Here is a 21575-nt window from a genome sequence, read left to right on the forward strand (position 1 = left end):
TTATTATTCACAACTTTCTCCACCTTCTCATGGAAGATCTCAAAGTAACCTCAGGCCAGAAGCAGACACTAGTTCCTCTAGCTTGACCCTGTCTCCTAAAAACAGGTTCAAATGCAACTAATTTTCAAAACCAAGTATGTTTAGAAATATAATGTTGCCAGGAGCAGGCTTTTAACCAACAGTTGATTGTGTTCCCACACTTACTCATGAACAAAACTTCAACTCTTTTCCATGACTTTTCAAGGACACATCATACAATATCCAGGGTCATTCACAATGTGTAACACAAACTAGCTGCATTCAAAAAAATGCAGTAAAATGCAAACATATTGGGGCATAGCATAGGTATGGAAAGTTATTAGTTATTTTTTTCTCTTATTCAAACATGTCAGATTGAAACTCCACTCAGACATAATTCCAGCTGGCATACATGGAGGGATAGACAGAAATTGGGGAGAAAATGCACATATGCATGTGATGGTAAACAAAATGTCACACATCGGGGCATATTAAAGCTACATAATGTCAACAGCTAAAATAATTTTGCCGTTAAGCTGCATTATGTAGAAGGTTATCCATGGAAGATTACTGTGATAACAAAACAAAATCCCGTTACTTTTTCAAAAACCTTCAGGGACTTTACTTCCATGAATTTCCATGACCCTTCTAGGTTTTCTATGACAGTGGAAACCCTGAGAAAATTAGCCTATAATATCTGCTTATGACTTACTTAAAACACTTGGATAATATTAGAAAAAGATTGTGATCCGCGTTAAATATAAAAAAAAGTCAACACTGACTTGAGGCATGTGACAGAATGCATTGACTGTAATAATTATGTGTTTTTGTAGCCTAAACCAAACACCATATGGGGTGTGAACTTTTGTCTCTGGTGTCAAAGTCCTGTGCTTTGAAGGCCAATATATCCACCCTGACCTCCTCCCCTCAGCTTCTATACAGTAGCTGCAACACATCATACTTCCTGGATTGAAAAAGACATCGCCAGTAAACATAAATCAGACAGCGGAGCAGCCGCTTAACCCTCGAAACTGAGCCCAGTGACCACTCAGAAAAAAAAACAACTCTTAATATCTTGTTCTTTTAGTGATTTGTCAAAGCTGATGACCACAGGTGAGAAAGCAGAAGATGGACTGACTGAGAGTTTGTTTTGTGGGTCATCTCTCTTTACCACCACGGTCCAATACAGTATGGTGGAGGTTATGACTAAAGCATACGCATGAGTATTTCCTTGGTCATAAAATAAGTCAAATGGCCTGGCATAGAGTTGCAATCTGCATCTGCGTCTGCAAGGATTCATTTGTGCTTAGTTTCCCTGAGAGTGTAGTGGTTCACTCTGAGAGGCCTCTCCAGACCACCACGAAAAAATGGAGACGAGCTGATAATGATATACAGCATGAGCTACGACAGACCCTAAGCTTTTCGTACCAGCTCTGGAGGTCATCTCTAGTGAAGACGTGCCTGTCGGCGTGCAGGGGGATGATGAGCTTTCACACAAGCAGAAAGAGGGGGGATTACTGTCAATTGCTCCCAAATTTGCAATAATACCCGCTGCCGGGCCACCCACCCATGTGCTGAGAGACAAGTGATAAATTGCTACATATGTCCATTCCACAGTGGCAACTACGCCAGCACGCTGCCCACAACGATCTCCATTCTTTTAGGCTGTGTGACATGTGGAAACAAGTGCAATGGCTTTAACTGTAAGAGGCACTGAAAATCTAAAATGTTTACTTGGATATGGAGGTTCAAAACACAGAGCTGTGTTAGTAACTTTAAAGGTGCTATCAGGCTAAATATGTTTGTACATCTGTCTCAAAATCAGGAGCTTTTAAGAAGCTTAGAAAAAAATCTGAAATCTGAACTCAAATCTGATTATTAAGATCTTTCTTTCTTTCCTCCATTTTACTATGTGGCTGATTTGTTATTGGTACAGTCTTAAAGTTGTTTCTCGCCAGTATGATGCGAAAATACTGGAATACTGGATTACTGAAAATCTGCATGCTAATTTTCTGCATGACAACTGTACATACCAGTTCTGGTGTAAATTATGTGTGTTACCGTGTTCCATATTCTGCACGTTTAGTGAATGAGTCTCCACTTCACACAACAAAAACCTAACGAGACGGACTACACAACTACACAATACATAAACTAATGGACCCTTTTCACAGCAGACATTTTGACTTGTCATAGTAGGAAGACCACAGGTGAAATTAATAATATTAACAATGGCTCAGTTCCATTAAGTGCGCCAGTAAGCTATTCCAGTGAGGCAGTATACACAATACCAGGGCCTCCCATAAATGGAATGAAGCTATCATTAATGTTATTAAATACACCCGTGCTTTTCCTACTATTAAGTTAAAAAAAAAATCTATTGGACCCTAACTGTGATGCTAACGCTAGCTGTTGCGGCTAGCCAAGTTCTGTGACCAACATATAACGTTAGCAGCTGCTGGTCGATCTCAAGCCACTGTCCTTTATTTGGTTGTTGAGGTCGTCGTCATGGTGTTTGTCATACAATATTGGGTGTTGACAAAAACAACTTGACAAGACATTACCACATTTTGGCAGCAAGCTAGCTATGACCTGGAGGTATACCATCAGTTGGAACAAAGGATTTCATTGGTCAAACATACATTTACGCAGGAGGGAATCCGCTAAAATCGAGGTCTGTCGGAATATTTTTCCTCCCACACAAATGTGCCGCAAGACAGTAATTGACTAAATCAATTTTTATAAATGTCTGTGCAAATTTTTTAGGACAGCTTTCAATGTTATATTTATCATTTACTTTTACCTTATAATTGCTAAACATTTAAATAAAGTAACTGTAAAACTACTACATCTTTATCAACATCACAGCACCCTGCCATACTGAACAGCAACGCCTTTAAGAATCCCACCACGCAAGGATATTTTTTAGCCACTCAAAATGAATACAGCATATCATACTTTGAAACTAAACCCTTCAATGTGTTCTCATGTAGGAATACATGGTAATTATTTCTGATCATATCATTCCTCTGCGTAAGAGCCAAGCAGATGGCTAATCCAGTCCCAGTATCTAATCAGAGCAGTCATTCTAATGACAGTATAATTTCATAAGAGGCCTTTGTCTCAGAATATTCAGGAGCAGCATGGGGGGAGATCGGAGATATTCATCATCAGCACAGATTGGAAACAGGCCCTAATAAATGACACATTTGCTTCCTGCCTGTCTGTGTTAGAGGAATGGCAGAATGTAGTGAATGTGGTACAGTGTGTGTGTGTCTGTGTGGGGAAGAAATGACATAGTAGGAGTGTGTGGGTGGACAGCAGCTGCAACGCCATGCACTTTTCTGACTATGCATGTCTATGTATGCCCATGTGTGTGAGTGTGTAGGGGAGAGGTGTGTGTGTTGTATCTTCAGTAGTGAGAGCATTAGAGTTCAGTCAAGTTAATAGATGAGGCATTAATGTAGAATTTACACCTTCAGGTCAGGGCACCAAAAACCTAATCAGTGCTTACACAGCAGCTGGTGGCTCAAATGTGTGTGTGTGTGTGTGTGTGTGTGTGTGTGTGTTTTCTTACAGTTGTTTCAGCCAACACTGAACTCTGTGCTTCTCTGATTTGTGTCTCTGTCTTTCTGCTGTCTTCCTTTGTTTCTATGGAGTAATGATAATGAATATTAAAAAAATATATGTTTCTAATACAGGCAAAAAAGAAGAAGAATGTAAAGAGAAACGACATCCATAAAATCAGATGTGGCCGTAAAATCCAGCCATGTTTCAGTGTGTGTGCACCGCAAAGAGACATATTATTTACAGCACTGCGGGAAGTCGCAGCCCAGCATAGACAGACGAAAAATATATAGATGCACGAGGGCAGGATCTTCTTTTAGCCAACTTAAAGCTCAGAGCCGTTTATCATGTTGGATCTCGGCTCGCTGTTTCCTGCAAGCTGCATGCAGCCTGACGTTGTGCTTCTACCTTGGGAAGGAGTGTTCTGGGGTCAGGAAGTGAATATGAAACACACACACACAAACACACACACACACACATAGTGAATCTTTTCCTGACCTCCTCACTTGCTCTCGCATACACACAGGTACACGTTAAATTCATTCACCTACACACACACACACACAGAGGCAAGTCCCAGCTTTGTATCAGGTTGATGGAGGTGGCAGGCAGGGTTGTAGCAGCCAGAGTCATATTTACATCAAGCCAGTGTAATATTATCAATAAAAGCCAAGAGGACAGCAGCTCGCCATAAGTCACGACAGGCAGGGAGCACCACAGCTGTTCAGAGTTCGTCTTCCTCTGAAGCAACGGGGGAGACGAAGAGAGATGTTAGAGCAGGGGAAATGAAAGAGAGACAACGGGGAAGGGAAAAAAAGCCAGTAGGAAGAAAAGATGACAAATAAAGACACAAAGAGGGAGGTGGGTGACGCTAAATTAAAGGGGAAATTTTAAGCTTTTCCTTATTTTCTGTCATAATATTACGCTGTCAGATGTTCATATTAAACACTGCCAAAGTTTTAATTAATGAAGCAAACCCATGTTACAGTAACCCCTATAGGCAAAAACCTCAAACCTTAGACCATCCTGAATACTCTGTTTCCAAAGTTCTTCTACTTTGGCTGCAAGATGACGTCAGCTCGTGATGGATTTCTTTATACTGCCATTTGTTTCATGCATGTTACTGCAATTACATACACTGCTACGTTTAGCTACACGCTAACATCAGAGAAACATGTCATTCTGTTTGCTGATGTTCTTAATTTCTGAGCAATTTTAGATCATATTTGTGCTGTTTGAGGAGCTTTTATTGGTGATGTTTTAAATGTAGAAAGTCGTTCATTCCCCGGCTGCAATGACAGTGCAAAGTCGCAGAGAGTGCAGATGTAGAAGACGTGGAAACACTGGCCAATCAGAGCAGAATGGGCTTTTTTGGGAGGGATGCTTAAAGAAACAGGTGCTAAAATGGAGCGTTTCAGACAGAAGGTGAATACGGATGTTCCTGCACAGAGAGTATGAAGAAAATAAATTGTTTTTCGAAAATTAAAGTATGTAAACATGTTCTAGTAGAAACCGAAAATACAAGTATGAATCTGAAAATGAGCCCAATAGGTCCTCTTTAAAGACAGATATTCAATATAAAGCTATTTACCAGGCTGTCAAGTACTTATATATCATTATAATAATGATATATGATACATTAAAAATGGCCGGCACAATTCACAGAGCCTAAGCTGATGTCTTCAGAGGTCTTGTTTTGTCTCACCAACAACCCAAAACCCAGAGAAACAATGGAGTACCAAGAACCAGAGAATGTTTGGTATTTTAATTAAGTTGCCAATCAACAAATCGATTAAACACCTCTTCATTTCAGTTCTTACAAACATATCAATAAATCGACTTTAACGGAGTATAGTCATTTACCTACATTTCATCGTCCAAATGAATGATTTCAAGCTAATTGCAACTAGAAAGTAACAGAATGATGTATTAAGGATCTTTGTAGGATGTACTACTTGACAGTGGAACACAGGTCACTCCAGTGAACAATAATTTGATCACTTTATATGTGATTTTACATACATTTGCCATATCACGACGCACTGAATATCTAGTATCACACTCTAGATTTCAGCTTTATCACACAACCTTATATCCAATTAAAAAGCTTCTCTTAAAAGTTCAAACCTCTGATTGTTAAACTGGATGTTTTGTAAGTCATGGACTCTAGTCGTTGATGAATTCAATCTGAATCAATAAGACGTCTACTTTCATGCATGCCAGTAATCATGTTCTTTTTTCTTTCTTTTTTTTTTTTTTTGGGTGAAATTAGGTGTCACGTCTCATTTTGGAGCGATGCTCATCAAATACTTCATCACCGGCCCCTCTCAGTTTCACTGCAGACGCTGGCTGACCTCATCAAGTGACCTCACCAATCACAGATCAAAGTCTTCGGGTTTCTGGCTGGTCAGGTTAATCAGAGGACCACCCTGAAGAACCAATCAGGTAACATCTTACTCGACTTAAAGGAATTAGGACGCTTTTGACGAGCAACTATGTACGTTTCCTCTCGCGATGCACCGAAGTACACGTCTGAGGTTCTTCTGTTTTCTCCGAGCATGTCCCTGAGTCTGTCTGGGGGACTTTGATTTCAATTACCTCAGTCATTAGCCATTTGGATTTGTTTAATTTGGGCTTTAAATGCACGCAAAACAATAGAGAGTGAGTCAACTGTAAGGGAGGGGAAATAATTAAAGGCTCATACATGAAGTATAAACCTCATATTGAAACTTCATACTGTTTTTATTTTTCTTATTTAGATTACTAAGTATTTACATACAAATCTGGTGTTTGAAATTAATGTTTGAGGACAAATAACCCAGTCAAATTGGAGCCTGAGTGTGTATGTATCCATACATATGTGTGTGTGTGCACGAGTGTGTTGCTAAGAAAGGAGCGCTTGTATCACTTGCCCCTTTTTGAGGGGAAGTGACATGAGATACTTAAAGACCAAAATTGCCTCACTTAGCCAAACAAACTAGCTCTGCTGACATACACACTCATTCACACACACACACACACACACATAAACACACACTTATACTTGCCTGCACACACACATATACACACACGCATGTCTAGAGCTCTCTAATGGCCAATAAACTCAGGATGTTCATTCCTCCTCTCAGGCTCACAAAAACCGAACAGCGAAATTATTGAGAGTAAACGGATTCCACTGTAGCTCTGCCTAATGACCACACACACATACACACATACACACACACATACACAGTTTGAGGGTCAGTGGAGGCTGAAGCAGATAGGATGTACATAATAACCCTAACATGGCTTTTATAAGCCTTCAGCTCTTTTGAAACGACAACGGCTGGGAGAGAACCCAGGCCTGCATATAAAAATACTGAGCTCTCTGGAGCGAGACTTTGAAGTTTTTTTCTGCTTGATCTCAACTGAAGAGACACTTACGGCCACTATGTATCCATGCAAACAGAAAGACACATCACTGGTTAATAAAGCTATGCATGTGGGTTGCATTTTTCAGGCGAGTTTAGTGTGAAAAAGTCAAACATGTAAAGAGATGGATATGAAGTGCAGATTGCTGCGATCGCAACATTACATACGAAGAGTGGCTTCAAGAATTCAGAAACTATCTGACTGAATAAGAAGGATTTGTGTCATGTAACAGAGGATCTTGACAGGAATCCTGAGCTCCGAGATAATACCTCCGACTACACTCTGCACATAAATAACCGTATAAACTTTACACTGAAGTAGTACAAAATACAGCTGTGGGGCTTTTGATGCAGAGAAACAGACATTGCTTCCACAAATTTACAGGGCATTTCCTTCCTTGTCTTGATACTCCCATCTGAACCATTTGCAAATTATTGTCCCGTCTCAGCTGGTAAATTCACTTTCCCTCCAAAGGACAATTTTTGCTCTAATCCCTCTACAAATTTCAAGAAATCTGTCATTTTATAGGGATGGCTAACAGGGGGAATGGGCCATCTACAGTGCAAGTATGTGTATGTGTGTGTGTGTGTGTGTGTGTGTGTGTGTTAGAGGGAGAAGAGAGAATCCAACCCCCCAATACTTCTAATGGTTTCTTTTGGGACCATATGTCCTTTGCGTCAGCACAGCAGCAGTACGGCCTCTACAGTTACAGCCGGGTTCGGTGTGAAAGACAGACATGTTGTATAATAGAAGGTGGGAGGTGGAAGGTGGAGGGCATTAAGTTGTGTGTGTGTGTGTGTGTGTGTGTGTGTGTGGAGCACGGGGAGAGCTGCAGAGCGTTTTTGAAGAAGCAGATCTCTCCGTATTGCCTTACCATCAATAAATCTAGGAGCTCGCTATAGTGCTGACATAAATTAGCCTGCACCCCCCGACACACCTACCTATCTAAAACCACACTACCACCTCAACCTTTTCTTAAGCACACACACAAGCACACACACAAATGCAGCTGATACACCCCCTCCAACTCCTCGATCCCTGGTTGGAACTTTACATCAATAGGTGTCATGATCTCCACTTTGCACACACACATACACACACAAAAGTGCACTTACAAGCAAACATTCGTGCACACTTTGGACACACACAGCAGCTCAGACACCCACAGAGTTTTGGGTAATTAGTCGTCTTTCTCGGTGGTGAGTGCGTTTCCTCCTCAGGGTCACTGATAGCAAAACGCCTGTTAAACTTTATATTCCCTGATGGGGCGGAAAAGAGAGTGAAACAGAAGGAGAGTACACTCTCATTAACACGGTGCTCTGTGTTTGTGTGTGTATGTGTATGCCTGGAGTTTAACATGTGTGTGTGTGTAGCTGTCTGGGTGGTGTTTCCATGCTCAGGCCAAGTCTTGTAAAGGTGAAAAGATACTCTTTAACCTCAATTTAGACCGAGCCTTAAAACTCTGCAGGTGAAGAGACAGTATAGGTGTGTTTTATACTCTGCATTGTCTCAGAGATGTTTCCTCTCGTCATCAGTCTGGGGAGTTAAAGAATTGTCTGAAGGTGCATGTCAGAAAAAAAAATTAAAGTTGAATTACTTTATACAAATCTCATGTGATGAGATCGTCCTATGGAAAAAAAACACCTGATTCCTTCAGTATTTAAAATTAATAAGTACGTTATAGATATTATGACAGGATATGGAGACATGAAATTACAAAATGGTGAAAATCCTTTTTTACAGATGAAACGACCGAAAACGAACTATTAACTATCGATTAATTGATTGGTCGCTCACCAGAAGCACCAGACAGTCACCAAGAGTGGGGTTTCGGTATGTTGTTCAGACAAAACAAACTACTTTCAAACGTCACGTTGGGCTTTAGAAAATTGTGATTGTGGAAAACTATTACAAATTACGAATATAATTATTTGTTGCAGCCATAAAACAATCAATACATTACAGTGCAACATCTTTAATTATTTATTTACGCATGTATTATTCTTAATTACTAGAGTAATGTTTTTCGCTTTTTTGTGTGTGCATGTTTGTGATGAGGAGTCACAAAAATGATGTAAATTTATTCTGCACTGCTCCACAACACCAAAGCAGCAATTAGGTATTTTTTTACAGGCTGAATTTTTAAATACGTGCAGGAATGATATTGAAGTTATTAGAGTTTTAATGAATGTTAAAATTTGCGTTCTGTTCTAACAAAACAAAAGAAATATAAGTTTAATTTAGAAAAATTAGACAAAAACGGTTACAGTAAGAAGTAAGAGGAAATGCCAGAAAGATCAAAATATGAATCAATAACCCTCCTGTATTCATATCTATGCCGACACGGTTCACTCTCAAATGATTTTCCTGTTTACAAAAAGAAGGATGTGGGAGATTTTAATGGAGTCAGCAAAAAAAGCTGCTCTGAGGCACTTTGACATTTTCAAACACACACACTTTTGGTGAATTAAAGAGATTCTGTAGATAGCTCTGAAAGCTTATCCTGTGCACCTCAGCACATTCTAAAGCCCTTTTTCTTATGTGATCATTTTAGGTAATTGAATAAATTCCCAGAGCTCTGTGTGGAATTAGAAGAAGCTAGTCTTTGGTCAGAGGAGAGCTTTTAAGAAACCGGGGAATGCACATCAGAGGCCAAGCAGTCGATGGTAATGTAATGAACATTTACATTTACCTGCCTCTCACCTTTCCTGTTGGTATATATCCTCAGTCTAAACTGCTCTCGTCAAAGCTGCCGTCCAGTTTGTTTTCATAAATATACTGCATCTAATTTTTTTCTCATCCCTCGTCGTCCCTGCCTTGGAAATGAAATATTTGGTGTTGCAGTGAGGGGGTTGGGGTGTGGTGTGTGTGAAGGGGGGCAGAGGGCTGGTTACGATGCCAGAACTAGCACTTCTGGTTGGAAAAAAGGGGTCTGAGTTTTCGTCAGACGTGCAGCGCGGACAGACAGGGCGAAGGAAAGGCTTTTTGAAAGTGCAGTCCAAGAGCAACAGAAAACACTCCCTCTTGACCATGTGGTCAAAAATGGGTGTAGAGGGAGAGGCGGCATCTGGCGTGCCGCCTGGAGAGAAGGGGGAGCAAATATACCCGCCTTGGCCTGCAGTGTGCCCCCTCTGCTGCCAGCTGCAGCCTGTGGGTATAGAATAGAGAGAGTGAAACAGGTAGAGCTGAGAGGGAAAGACAGGCAGACAGATAGATAGAAAAAGCATCAGTGAGAAAGACAGGCAGACAGAGAGACGGAATCACGTATAAAAGCGCCAGGCAGGAGGATACTGAGAAGCATGGAGGCATATCATGAACAAGGTCAGAAAGACACCGCTTGGAAGAACAGGAAATGATACAGGATATATCCTCTCATTCTCTCCCTCTCTCTGTCTGTCTGCACTCTCCCAGGCCTGTGCTGTAAGTGACAGCGCTGCAGAGGGAAGTTGACATTGCTGAAGTATGAATTTCACCCGTTTGTGTTTTGCAGAAAACACGGAATCGAGGCTGTCTGTCTGGATCAGGGGCTGGGCCCTTGACCCCTGAATGTCCCCTCCGAAGCAGACGGCAGGGTTTTATTGGCCAGTCAGACTCAATTTATTAAACACTATGCAACTCTATTCTCGGCTTTTGAGTTAGTCTTTCCAAATGTGGTTGTGATATGCGTTTGGACATGAATATGAGAGGTATTTCTGTGGCCACTGTTGGCCTCTTAGTCGACATACATGCTGTTTTTCTCCCAAAAACGAATGCAAATACTTGTATGGAAAAACTACATGTTTAAAAACGTTTCTTCAGCATTTGTAGATACATATTTGTGATACTTTCTAGCTCAGATTGAAACCAACATTTAGTAAGAGGGACAAATTCACTTAATGTAGATGTATGAATTCCTTCCAAAGTAACAGAGGATGTTTGTCACAGATAGGGCTACACATTTAATCGAAATATTATCGAAATCTCAATATTGCACTACCCAAGTCACAGGAGCAGGATTTTTTTGTTAAAGGTGAAATGTGTCACAACATAAATTATAAATGAAGCATTGTGGCACTACAGAGGTATCCCAGCCTACAAATCATATTCCAGATGTAAGGCAACAAGCCTGTTTGGTATGGACCCCTGCAAAATCACATCATCTTTGATGACTCATATCGCAATCACAATATCTGTCAAAATAATCACAATCTGATTTTTTTCCATACATTGTGCAGCCATCTCAAACAGAGGCATCAAACATGATACATCCTTTGACAGTGCAAGGTAAAGACCACTCAAACATTTCAACCTGAAATGGAAGGAAATATACCATGCAGGCTGACTGGGGCAAGACAAGACCTCAACCTGAAACACAAACAATACACATGTTGTATGCGAGTTTACGCATGTGCATACACATGTATATTTACACACAGATACACACACAGAACAGTGGGTAATACGATACGCTCAGCTATGGAGTGGTGGGGTAAAGTGAGACCTTCCTGTAATCAAAAGAAACAGCGTGCTACAATAAAGGCTGTTTAGAAACGGTCTGTGGCCTGAGGGATGGATCCCTCTGTTGGAATGAGGAAGAGAAAACGGACACTAAGCTGTGTGTCACAGAAAGAATAGAACAGAATAAAGTAGAACAGAGCGGCAGAGAAGTGGCTGGCTGTACGGTCCTAATGACATTGTGTTGTGTTGAGCTGAGACCTCTTTCCTATTCTTCCTTTGTCTTCTCTTCCTTTCTCCCCTCCCTTCTTTTGTCCCCTCTTCCCTCCTGACTTTGCAGGTTGCAGTGTGTTTGTGAGTCTCTTGGGCGACATCCATCAGTTAAATGGATAGGGGCTATGCAACAGCAGTGCTACAGCAAAAAGGAAGGCAGGGCGTATTCCCTTTCCAAAATCCACAGAAACACCAGTCTGGAATCAATCTGCTATCACACTACCAGCCCTAAAACACACACACACGCACACATTTTAATCTTTAACCCTGGTGAGACTGGCCCGTGCTATTTTTCATCCCTGTACGTTTATGAGTCGTAATGTTGTATCAGGTCTGGGATATGGTTCTCTGCTACATCTCTGACTTCACCTGCTGCTGAAGCTCTTTACCAGAGCTCTGGGAGTTAACTGCCGCCATAAATAGTCAAAGGAGTGTGTGCAGCGATCTGCGGGGCAGCGCAGGGCAAAGATATATCTGACAGGAAAAGAGCAAATCTCCTCTCCGTGCTACCTGCTGTAAAAGATTAAACCTTCACATCAGAGACAAGATGATTTTTGGAAAAAGATGAAGAGATAAATAAAGATAAGGTATGCGAGGTGTCTACGGCACACTCAATTTGATTTGCCGGCTACTGTCTCAAAAATAGATCGCACATGGACAGAGCATTTACAACATGACATAAATCACGACAGTTTGGAGTGGAAGAGTATCAAAATTGATTTTGAATTTGTGAAGCAAAGTAAAAAGTGTTTGATTTTACTTAACTTTTTTCCCCACTATTGAGGCTGTTTGACCTATGAAGATATTTCAACCTAACCAGAGCAGAATCAAATTGTTTTTGCATACAGTATGTGCTAAGAAGTATTACGGATAGTTTGACATAATTACTAGCTATGCAGAGGTGGAGATTAACAGAATACAAACAGAGGTCACAACTGTTTCAAGCTTGTTTCATTTCTTTTCCCTGACGCAACCAACAACAGCCAATAGTAAAAGTTTATTTGACTTCTTATTTCACCATAAACCAACCTAGGTTTTGGCTTATATTGGTTAATCTTTTCATATGGAAATCCACTCTCTTTATTAACAGTTTTTAAATAAATAATTGCCACAGTCTCAATGACAAGACCACTGAGAATAAAAAACATCTGGTGCCAGGAAATCTGCGATGCAGAATTTGACTTTTAGCTCTGCATGCATGTACACTATTGAGAATAAGAAGGTTAAGTCTCAAGATTGCAGAACTGTAGAGAAAGAAAAGACACCTGTGTTTATTACATGGACATTTGATAGAAAATTAATCAAAATTAAAGGTATACTATGCAGGAATTGTCAGTTACTGTTTCCGAATAGTATAGCGAAAGTGAAAGTCAACTTGGCATTTCACTTTGCTATATTTGCTCTTTTTCTTAACTCTGTGTCTACGATTTTTGAAGCTTCCCCTTGAATGCCTGCTACTTACAGTCTGGCAGCAGATCGCAACCTTTTTAAAAAGTCCCATCTTCACCCGCGCGCTGTGCCCAGGAACATCCCGAACATAGCAATATAGCAGCAGAGGGCAGAGTCTCTGCAGACAAATACACCATAACACACTTCTAGTAGGTCATAAGTGATGACTGAGATGGATTTCAGAAACATCTTGCATGGTATACCTATGACCTGATATCAATCCCTAGAGGCTGCCATGTTTGGAACAATTCATAATATGAAATTGTCGGCTGGAGTGAAAAACATGGTTGAAACGTTGATGGTCGCAGGGTCACATGACGGGCTAAATCTGAAAAATGGTCTCTAAGAGTGGAACTATTGGAAGTGCTGTTATGGGTGTCATTGAGACTTAAATAAAATAAAATTTGATTTTTCTGTGTAGCGCTCAAAAGGAAAGCTCATGTGGTCAAAATGTAAAAAGAGTTTATCCTCTGGCGAGCATTAACATAAATTTGTACTACATTTGAAGAAAATCTGCCTCATGTTTGGACCTGATACTTCCTCAGTACAAGCAGACATTTTGGACTGATTGTAGCATCAAAGGAAACATCCTAGAGTGACCACATACACTAACATTCATCCACAAATACCTGAAGCATATTTAATGAAAATCTGGCAATTAGTTGAGCGTTCGATGTGCAGCTGACTGCAACCTACATTGCCATAATTACTTGCGTGCTACAGAGACAAAAATGGGTGTTTTAAAGAGGCTTAAAATGACCTTGCATTGTTCTTTCATGTCTGTTTTATCAAGAGCCATCAAAGGCATCTGTGGCATGTTTATTACTGAGCAAAATCTTATTTATTTATCATAAAACAAACAGTTATGTGTGAAGCCAAGCTAAAGCTGACAGTTCTCTCAGGCCCAAGATGCCTCTGTAAACCCAATAAAGAAGAACTGCTCTTTAATTCTAAATCGTTCTGAAACAGTCGAGGCCAGACATATCTATCAACCAACCAGGTTGAGACTCCAGGGCAATAACACTCCAGTAAATGAACAGACAGCCTATTGTTCCTCTGTGGCTCATTGCTGCCTCACCTCTGCCTCTGCCTGCTTAATTAAAGGTTAATTGCGTAGAATAAGTATGCACCTCCCGCGAATGGTCCACATTTCTCTTTCCATCCACTCAGAGCCCAGTTTGTGTGTTGGCTGGGTAGGATATCTGGAATTTATCAACTTGTTCAGGAAATGAGAACCAAGCTCTACCTAACTCAGTGTGTGAGCAGGTACAAAACCAACATATGGGAGTGTGTGTTTGCACAGAAGCATATGCACACACATACACCACACACACACACACACACACGCACACAGAAGAATTCAGCACTCCCTCCGTCATTTTTAATCAAGAATATGATCCCTCATCCCATCTGGGTTTTCTGACTTGGTGGGCTACAGCGTGCACACAACAACACATCCGTTTATGAAGGAGCTAAGAAACACACACGCAGACACACACACACACACACACACACACACACACACACACACTGACAGATACACACACATACATATGCAAACAAGGACAGACAATCTGTGTGGTTGCTGATGCTGAGACCACCGACTGTATGCAGGGAGTTTGGCCTTATACATCACAAAGAGCAGATGGTACCACTCTTGTGTTCGACAGGGATAGCCAACTCTGACGCAAACACACATACACAAATTTTGTTTTCTAAAAACAATCGAATTAGTCGCGCAAAGTAATGCAGTTGGCATGTAGTGGGAGAATATGAAAGAGGAGCCATGGTATATATTTTAGTACAATATTATAAAACCTGTGTGTGTGTGTGTGTGTGTGTCTTGTGTCTGTGTCCTCTCTCAGGTTGATTTATTCAAGTAAATCCTTGTTCTACTGTCAGAGGCCTCCTTAACACATCATGAACCCCCTCTGCTCACTTACTGAATTGCCTTGTGTGCGTGCGTGTATGCATGTGTACGTGTGTGTGCGAGGACAGAGGTCAATAAGATAACATTTGGTGGACCACCTGCCGGGAAGCTCAGTTTGCTAAATACAAAGTCTCATCTAACCCACCACTGTGTGTGTGTGTGTGTGTGTGTGTGTGTGAGTGTTGGTTTGCTATTTACCTGAACAACTGAGGTGCAAAAGTATTTGATTACTGATAATGTTATAGGACAAGAAGTGTGCGTGTGGAAGAGAAAGAGCTAAACATGTAAGCCGTGAGTCTTTAGCAGTATTATCACGCAGACATGTGAACAAGACACACTAAAAAATCCTCTCATCTCCCTTAAAGGAATTCTTTATCCCCCACATGACCATTTGTATACTCAACCCATGCTATGTTGAATTTGTGAAGAAAACTTTATTTGTCTCGCATACCTCCACAGTGAATGAAGAATCCAAAAATTCTTGATGAGTTGGAGTAAAAGGCGTCTGCGTCAGTTTACAAACTCACACAATTCCTGCAGTATAATCTCATTTATCAAATCAAAGCCAGACTCCATTGAGAAAAACAGTAATTTTACAAGAGCTGCTGGTCGACCACTGCCTTGATCAGTCGTTTGTGTTATTGTGTGACTTTGGTGAATCTGAACTAAACCTTAACAACACCAAAGTCACACAATAACACAAACAAACTGTATGATCAAGGCAGCGGTAGACCAGCAGCTCCTGTGTTCAGGAGAGAGTTCCTGTGTCTGGGGAGTACTGAGTGGATGAGATTTGGATTATAATGCACGAGTTGTATGAGAGTTTTTAAATAGATGTTTTAATATAGTTTCTCTGTTGTTAAATATGATCCCCAGTGACTTCAGTTCAAGAAGAATTTTCTCTATTTTTGGATTCTTCATTCACTGTGGAGGCCTGTTAGATATATCATTTTGGGGTGAAGCATTTCTTTAAGAGTTTTGTTACACCGCCATAAATCCTAACTCTAACTTTAAAAAAGTGACAACAGCAACAAAACTAATTTAAAAAAGGATCTCCATCTTATCTATTTTGTATCCTTAAAGCTGTAAATTAGATCTATGACAGGCGCACACGGCCACATGTCACCTTTGCTTATCATTAGCCCAGTGCCAGACGGGAAAGTGTTACACTCGGACAATTGGAGTGGACATTAACAAGTTCTGCTACCAGCTCACTGCCTCATAACCTGGAGAAGAGGGGTGTCTACATCATTAGCTTTAACTAGCTACACTGATAGCAACTCATAGGGTGGTTCACAGACAGGAACAGAGAGAAAGACAAACACAGGTAGAGACAGAGAGGAGTGGATGTTAATTATTCTTCTTTTCTAAGAAAAAAGAACAAGTTACATGAAAGTTTAAATTCTTATCCACAGGAGATTAAAATGGACTGAGCATTTTACTGTGTGTTCATTCAGCCGTACACAAGAGTGTGCATGCACTTGTAATGTGTAGATGGGTGTGCACGTGCCTCACAACCAGAGGAATTTTAATTGTCTGAAACAAAGGAGGATTTAATTTTTCCCCAGTACATCTATCTTTCACTCCTTCACTCTCTTTGCCTCTTTTTTTTCACCGTTCTTTCTTCCATGAAACAATAAAATCGTCTGGCCTCTAAGTTATGGAGAGCGTTTGAAGTGGCTGGAGGAGCCAGTAAATTTAGTGGGCACCTTTGGGAGCCGGTTCAGTGGTGCAGTGGCTGCACCTATATTTCATGTGTGCATGTGCACGTGCCTGTGTGGAGTATGTGTGTGTTTGCATGCGCATGTGTGCTCACAAGAGTCCTGGCTGTGCCTCTGTCTCTGTGTGACACAAATGTGCTTAGATTTGGTGTGTGTGCACGTGTGTGTGTGTGTGTGTGTGTGTGTAAATGTTCATGTGGCTCTCTATTTCATAGTCATGCTGATTTGTGGCCGTCTACATCAGGTTTCCCAGGATGCAGTAAATCTCGCTGGACAAACTGCATTAGGGATAGATACGCATGCACGTGTTTGTGTATGAGTGTGTGAATGAACATGCATGAGGCCTATCTATTGTACAGTTGTGGGTACTGCACCATCTGTGGCCAACCACTACCCATCGTTCCTGCAGTGTATCTGGTACTACTGGTGCTGGTTAGCCCTTATTGAAGGTTGTTCGGCACTTATGGCAGAGGCAGTTGCTACAACCTTAAATTCTCTTTCATCACAAGAAAAAGACTTACCTGAAGAAGTTTACAGTGCCAGCTGCAAGCTTTTATCTCAGTTTTCATTGCAAGCACATCACTAGACCCATTAAACATGCAAAATTATTAGTTGTGCAATGTATGTGCATGTCAGAGGTCAGCTGGCTGTCACCTGTAGTCTCTGTGGTGTGTTTAGGTGCAATTAGTAACAGAAGACACTAGTTAATGCAGAGAGCATAACCTGTTGTTTTTGGTCACCACCCGCCCCGACCCATTTTAGACTGGTGACTTGATCCTTTCTATAAACACCCCGCCATAACCCTACATGGCCAAGTCATTCAGGAGTTATAGCACCTCCAAAACCTTCTGCCTGACTTTCTAGACAGTAATACTGTAGCTCTATATAGCTCGAAACACCACCGCCCACAACACTGCTCTGAGTTTTGAGATATCCCACTTAGAGCTAAACAAGCACGTGCTAAACTGTTAAGTGACCAATGTGTCAGGTGAAGGCCTGTGAAGGCTCATCAACAACATGAAAGTAAAAGCAACAAATTACTGTGTCATATTTGCTGAAACCATCACTATATTCTGATGGAAGTACGCAAGACTGTCTGTGAAAAAGATCATCCTCTTCCTACTGCCGCTGCCATTTGCCAGACAGCAATGGCAGCAACAACCAATCAGAGGTGTCTAACGCAGCTGTCTATCATGTCAGTCACTGCTCCTGAACTGTAGTCAAAAGCCTCGTTTCCAAACACTTTCAGTATGGTACCTTAGCAACCAAAGTCATCCTTCAGACATGGAACCTAGACCCTAGTGTTTCCACTGCAAACAGCCCTCTTAAATGTGGGCGGGGTTGTTGTCACTCACTGCTCCTCACTCACTGTATTTCCTCCTTTATCAGTCTGCACCTCGTTCATCGTCCACAGAACGAGGCTGCATGCTGACATTTTCAGAACAAAATAAAACAGGCTGCAGTGAGAGTCTCTCTCCATGGGATATTTAAAAATAGCAGGTTTGTGCATTTAGTCCTTCTAAGGCAAGCTCAGGGGTTTAGTGTTGCTGGAGACCACAGGAAAAACACCTTTTTTTTCCTTCAAGTGAGGATTGGGATATAATACAGTTGAAATTAATATATATTTTTGAATTCTTGAAGATCTATTCATCACTAAAAGTGTATGTCATCCACGAGAGACAATACAAACTTAAGTAACTTTTAGTACCAGATCTGTGTGCTAGGTACCCCAACAGAGGGGGGACCAAAAATGGGGACGGTACGGAACGGTTCCATTGGTACCATCCACAACTTTTCACAGTGGAAACTGAAAATAAGCATACTGAACTGAACTGAACCGTACTGCTCGGTGGAAATGAGGCTAAACTGTCAAACTAGTCAGTGCTGATCAAATATGAATCAAGATTCTTTTGCTGCATTGCCTTCATCTTGCCTCAAATGTGTTCAGATACATATTTTAGTTTACTGTTTAGCTGTTAAAAGCGAAAGTTGGTCCAGCTGGTTGGTGGTACTTGGTACTCCACTTAACTGTGCCCAACATGGCGGCATTAAAATATGTTTCTGGAAGCATTTGATGCAAGAAATAAGAAATGCTGTGACAGAATCTTGTCCATTATTGTATCCTGTCACTCAAGAAGTTATTTTAATGCATTATCCATGCTGCAGCCACACACACAGTAGCTTACACAACACTTAGTACACTAGTATGAAGTTCACTGTCAACAACACTGCAGCAGGGACCAATGGATGCTGTGGTCAACTGACCCTTTGACCTCTGGATGTCTTATAAGAGCTCGTCCAAACTGCCACTTCCTAAACTCATTTTATCACCATTTCCGCATTATTCACCTGCTGCACTGCACAACACAAAACCCAAGTCCCCATTTGTCCTCTTTAACTTTAACCATCCAAGCCTCTCTGAATCGGCTGCCTACTCATTTGGAATTATCTGCCTCCTTATACCTATATTATGGCATGCTGATTTGTAAGATATGAGTTATCCCAATATACTCATGTGTTGAAAATGCTTCTGTTAAGCAGTGTTGGCACTGTGTTTTACCCCTGTTTCCATCTCACTGTCGCCCTTCAACTCATCTGTTGCATCCCAGTCTACTACTTATATCACAATGCTTTTATAATCAAAACAAATCCAGCATATGAAGTCAGTAATGGAAGAGGCAGGGATGTGAAAATAGAAAAGGAGGAAAGATATAGACGTAAAGATAGGGCAGAAAATTAATAGCTTTTTTAATGTAACTCTGGTCTCTGTCTCTTAATGCTCCTGTCTGTCTTTTTTCTTCCCCTCCCTCCCTCCCTCCATCTCTCTCTTTCTTTCCCCTTTGCTCTCTCAGTTTTCCTAGACACCTGTGCAGGTCTAGTGTTTCAGCCGAGTCCCTGAAAAATAAATGTGGAGCTCCAATCTCTTAATCCACTCGGCTCCACGCAGCCACGTCACATGACACCACAACGGCCGTCCTGATGCCCAGACAACACTGGAGGGAGAGATTGTTGTGTGTGTGTGGTGTGTGTGTGTCTGTCTGTCTGTGTGTGTGTCTTTGAGGCAGAGAGCGCCAAAGAAAGAGAAAGCAACAAGAAAGTACACAAGAGCTACTGTGAACGGGCGTCTGTGTTTGCATGTTACACCAGTAGTTGTTCCGTCTGGTGCGTTTGTGGTGTGTGTCCTGTTTGCATGTGTCTGTTTGAGTGTCTGCAAACTGTATGTTTTTTGGAAGAGGAACTGAAGTTGGGAGAGGGGGAGGCAGACTAATCTTTTTTCATTCAAATCAAGGTCCTTGGTCCACGCTTTGTGTGTGTGCGTGTGTGTGTGCACGCATGTGTGTTTTGGGATGATACCCTATCCACAGCAATCAGTCTGACCTCCACTCTGGAGTGAACTGCTCTCAATGATTAATGGATCTGCCTCCGTGCTCAGTTGCCAAGGCAACCCGAAACCCGATAGCCCTCAGGAATTCGCTAGCTCGCCCTCAAAGTTGGTGTGTGTGTGTGTGTTGCTAGGCTGTGGGTGGGAGACAGAGTGAGGCTAAATGTGACTCTTTGGAAAGATGGAGCTGGTTGTGGTAAAGGTGGGAGCGGAGGAGGGAGAGAGGTCCGATTCAGTCAATAAAACAGGGTGAAGACATTTCCAGTTCGTTACTCGTTTCTTAAAACTATATTATGCATTTCAATGTTCTGTCATGTCAGTCTAACTATGTCTCCTGAATATGAAGTAATGTTTTAGGTCGTTAGCATCACAGGTTTTGGGTTTTGGACCATGTAAAATCACGACATCATCATCTAAACTTTAAGTCAAATACTTGTTTATACAACAAAACCCACGTCAAAATTACCAACTGTGCACGAATATGTGCATCTGTGTGTGTTGTCACTGCCTGACTTTATCTCTTGCGTGAGGCCTTTTGTCCATCTTGGCCCATGATGAGTAAATCCATGTTAACAAGATGGCAGCTCTCAAGTTGAAGTGTTGCAGCCCAGCTTGTGGACTGTACGCTAGACAGACCAACTTAACCCTACAATGTTATTTTCAAAGGGCCACTTAACACTTTATTGATCTAGAGACCATGGGGGCTCATTAGACGGAGGCTCAAGGTTAGCATGGCTTACATGGAGCACAGTGCTGATACCTTCATGCCAATAGAGTAATAATAATAAAGATAAATTTTCACTTTTTTATCCCCTCTAGTAAGCAAAGAGTCAAGTTCTGCATTAGACCCAAAATGGTGCACTCAAACTTGATCAGCTGTGCTCATGGTGAGGTGATTAAGAGGCACGGTGCTTAAAAGTCTTTAAGCTTTTCAGCAGGGGAGCAATGTTTTCTAGGAAAGCTGTCTAACATTTTTGGCTGTTAAACTGTCCATCTCTTAAATGAGGGGCTGAGTATCTTTGGTGTAATGGCTTTCATACAAGTTGTATGTGGCTAAGGGTTGAATGTAAGCGTGTGTATGTGTGTGTGTGCATGTGTGTGTGTGTGTGTGTGTGGATGGGTATCTTGTATCAGAGCCATTGTGATAGCTGAAGGATGAATCTCTAGCAGGAAACCACACAGACAGCACGCTCAAACGCTCTGCACTGTCCCAACCGTGGACTGAAATACCATCTGTGTGTGTGTGTGTGTGTGTGTGTGTGTGTGTGTGTGTGTGTGTGTGTGATTAAGTGAGAGAGAGAAAATGACAGTGAGAAGGTACTTAACAAATGTGCATCTTTGTGCAATTGTATGGAAATACTGTAACTGGCGCTCTCAGTTTCAGATAATC

The 21575-nt window shown here is 41.4% G+C and overlaps 1 long non-coding RNA gene across 1 annotated transcript in view; it reads left to right on the forward strand.

Moving 5' to 3' along the window:
* Positions 1-20386, forward strand: part of LOC144458393 (uncharacterized) — a 29947-nt gene extending 9561 nt beyond the window's left edge. The window contains exons 2-3 of the long non-coding RNA XR_013487885.1: positions 5858-6030; positions 19656-20386. This is a non-coding gene — a long non-coding RNA (uncharacterized LOC144458393). The remainder of the gene's footprint in view (positions 1-5857; positions 6031-19655) is intronic.
* The last annotated feature ends 1189 nt before the right edge of the window (positions 20387-21575 follow it).

This window comes from Epinephelus lanceolatus, chromosome 17 (genome assembly GCF_041903045.1).
Source record: "Epinephelus lanceolatus isolate andai-2023 chromosome 17, ASM4190304v1, whole genome shotgun sequence".
Lineage (NCBI taxonomy): Eukaryota > Metazoa > Chordata > Actinopteri > Perciformes > Serranidae > Epinephelus > Epinephelus lanceolatus.